Here is a 3,789-nt window from a genome sequence, read left to right as displayed (position 1 = left end):
TGGCCCCCAGACGCGCATGCCCCTGCAGCTGCCACGTCGGCGGGTACCGCCCCGCCCATAGCCACGCCCCCCCGCCAGGAACCCCGCCCCCAGGCCGCCGGTTAAACCTGTTTGAGTACCTGCTCCCAACGTCCTGCCTGCTCATCCTTGACGCTGCCTTTCTCCAGAAGCATTCCCCAGAATTGTCCCCCTTTCCCCTCCACAACCCCAACACGCAGGAATGAAACCCGTATTATTAGGAGTAGTAGCTCACTTATCCTGTGCCGTGGCCACCTTCAGGGATGCAGGTAAGCCAGCCAAGGTCATCTAATCAGGCTCCACCTGCCGGAAGGACCTCACTCCAGAAACAGGGACTTACCCTATGTATTTTCAAAAATTTCCAGATAGCATCAGTTGCATCAGGAGAGACAGTGGGGTGGGTACAAGGCAGTAGCAACTGTACCGCTTTTCCCCCAAGTAGTACATGTATTACACTTTTTTAAAAAATGAAAAACCAAGGCAAAGATTATCAACTTTATTAACCTCATAAAGTTGAGTTTATGTTCCACTCAAAACAGTACCTGAAACAGTCTGTGCTCAATAATATAGTACATTAAATGAGTCGATGAATGGCATGCAATGGAGAAAAATAAGAAATCTGAAGTCAAAAGTCCTGGTTTAGGCCTGGGACTACCCTAATGCCGGTTGTGTAGTTGCATGATCTTGCATAGACCACTTAATCTCCATATTCCCATTTGTAAGATGATAATATATTATCTGCCATCTCTTACTCAGGCAGATAAGAATCAAAATAAGCCATATGAAAGCACTTTTTAAACTGCTGAGTATTAAACACATGAAAAATCATTTTTGTTGTTCCCAAATCCCTTCAGGAACTCATTCTTAGATATAGCATTAATTTATATCTCGGACTTGACAGTTTTAAGCATTCTAAAATACCTCACAGAAAAGTTAATACTGTTTAACTATGCTCTGACTTCAGATCTCACTTTGCAACTACAATGGGCTGTTTCCTTTGGTGGTGACGCTTATCCTATCCACAGAGAATGTGTGTAGGTGGCTATCTGGGTTACTCTCCAGAAAGTGCTGTTTGGGGTGGTGCTGAAAATAGTTATCATCTCTGTCCTCTTTGGTTAACACCCTTAATAGTTAAAAGGTCTGTTGGTTTCTTCATTCGTTCACCAAGTATTTACTAGTGGCTGCAGTGTGCTGAATGTTGGTACCAGAAATGTAGCAATGAACAAGACAGACAAGGTCCTAACACTTAGGGAGGTTTCATTCTCATAATAGAGAGAGGCTATGAACAGGAAAATAAACAAAGCAAGACTGTTTGTGATAAGCACTTTGAAGAAAGTTGTTTGGGTGATATTATATGCACTAATTGGGGTCACTTCCCATAAGATGAATGTGAGGGACTTCTCTGAGGAGGTGGGATTTGAGAACAGACCTGCAAGGAAGCAGGCCTGAGGGTATCTGGACAGAAAGCAGAGCACTCAAAAGCTCTGAGGGAGGGTGCTTGACACATTTGCAGAAGGGTAAGGAAACTGGGACTGAGAAAGTGGTAAGAAATCACCTCGGAGAAAGAGCAGAGCCAGATCACATCCAGCCTTGTGGTCTGCGGTGATGAGGTCTTTGGGTTATACTCTAAGAGAAACGAGAAGCAGGTGGAAGATTTGAGCAGAGGACTGAGGAGACTTTGCTTCAGTTTTAAATTACACTCTGATTGCAGTATAACTTTAAGGGGTGCAAAGACTAAAGCAGGATGTCCAGGAATGAGAAAATGGTGGTTTAGAGTAGGTAACGGGGCAGGAGGAGGTGGTGCACGGTCTTGGACACGTTTTAAAGGTTGAGTTGTCATGACTTACTGATGGATTAGATGTGGACTGTATTAGTGTCCTAACACTGCCTAAACAAATTCCATCCTGTCTGGCTAAAAACAACAGAAATGTATTCTCTCACAGTTGTAGGGGACTATATCCAAACTCAAGGGTTAGGAGGGCCTCAGTGAAGGCTCTGGAGAGAATCCGTTGCCAATTCCAGCTTCCGGTAGAGCCAAATGATCCTTGGCTTGTGCCACCATAACTCTAATTGCTGCCTCTGTCTTCACGTGATCATCTCCTCTGCATCTCTGTGTCTCATATCTCCCTCTGCCTTTCTCTTAGAAGAGTACCTGTCATTGCATTGAGGGCCAACCTGAAATCCAGAATGAACTCATCTCAAGATCCTTGAGGAGGTAGACCCCCTTTCCAAATAAGGGCACATTCACAAATTCCAGGTAGATATATCTTTTTGGGGGGAGGGGGGATGGAGAACTATTTACCACCAAATGGGCCACGAGAGACAGGAATCAACTAAATAAAAAGATGTGTTTTGATGTTGTTAACCTTGAATTCCACTTACAATATTTTGTTTTATTGATCACTTCTCATTTAAATGTCAAAAGAATTCTACGTGGCAGGTATTATTATTACTCCAATATTAGAAATTATTATTCCTAAGGAAACTAAGGCTCTGAAAATTCTGGGTAAACCTGGCACTGGAACTCAACATTATTTAGCTGCATTCAACTTCTTGCCTGCTTTTGGGGTGGTGAGGGAAGAACACGTGTGATGGAGGGCAATGAAGGGCATCGATGGAAAACTTACAGCTTAATGACAGAACAGAGATGGCTTCATTGTTTTATTTGTCTGTTTTAGTTGTTGCTAACAGAGCTCATGAAATTTTGTTTTCAGGAAGTTTCTGACATATAATAGAGTTCATTTTAAGCTGTAATGTGAGATACAGTATAATAGTTGAATTTTCCTGTTACTGCACACAGGCAAACCAAACTATTTTCCACTTGAGTTGAGGGTTTTTTTTTTCTAGCTCAATTCAGAATTAACAGATCTGCTCTTAAATACCCTTAAAACAGTTCTCAAAGTTTGAAATGTTTACGTTAATAGTGAAGCGTGTATTTGCAGGTGGAGAGAAGCAAGGCTGAGACTGAGTATCTGTAGTGTAACCAGGAATAGAGGCAAAGCTGAATCTGGTTTGAGAGATGATGGCTGTGCTAAAAGAGCAGTCAGTGAGTTATACAACCACAAAGGACACTTCAGCAGATGTGTCAAGGGTGCGGGCCAAGACAGAAATCAGGCCCATCCCTACACCCAACCCATGCAAAGAAGATAGTTAATTCAGCAGCTAGGAAGGGGGTGGAGGGTTGCCCCACACATTGTATGGGACATACTTGTACTAAAAAATTACTCATTGTTTCTCTGGAATTCCAATTTAGGAGCCAGTAAGCCAGTGACTTAGAGTCTGAGAGACAATGTATGGCTAAATGACTGGGGAAGAGATATTGGTACCAGACAACCTGGATTTGAATCGTGGCTTTAGTACCTGCTAAGTCCACAGCTCACCTTGGGCATGACTTTTAAATTCGCTGTGTCTTGATTTCTTCACTTATAAAATGAGAACTTATATTAATATGTACCTCACGGTTTTTTTATTTGAGAATTAAATGACTTAATATGTGTGAAGTGCTCGCAATGGTGCCTAACATCGTATTTGGCATGTGTTAGCTCTTATTCTTTGACTTTTAAGTTATCTAATATTGATCTGGCAATAACTGATATAAACCAAAAAGATTTTTATTTTAGTCAGTCTCAATTCTATTTTCTGAATGAAGGTTTTATTTGCTGTTTTTTAAACAACTAAAGAAAATGTAGTTTAATTATAAATAAGTGACTCTACCTCCTAATTTGCACAAGACACTCCCAATTTAGGGATGCTGTCCCAGCATAATTATCA

The 3,789-nt window shown here is 41.7% G+C and overlaps 1 pseudogene; it reads left to right on the top strand.

Moving 5' to 3' along the window:
• The first annotated feature begins 281 nt into the window (after positions 1-281).
• The window catches only part of LOC112314718 (BBSome complex member BBS5 pseudogene), a 46,986-nt pseudogene continuing 43,478 nt past the window's right edge, over positions 282-3,789 (top strand).

Source organism: Desmodus rotundus, chromosome 1 (assembly GCF_022682495.2).
Source record: "Desmodus rotundus isolate HL8 chromosome 1, HLdesRot8A.1, whole genome shotgun sequence".
NCBI lineage: Eukaryota > Metazoa > Chordata > Mammalia > Chiroptera > Phyllostomidae > Desmodus > Desmodus rotundus.
The sequence above is the reverse complement of the archived record's forward strand: the minus strand, read 5'-3'. Positions and strand labels throughout refer to the sequence as shown.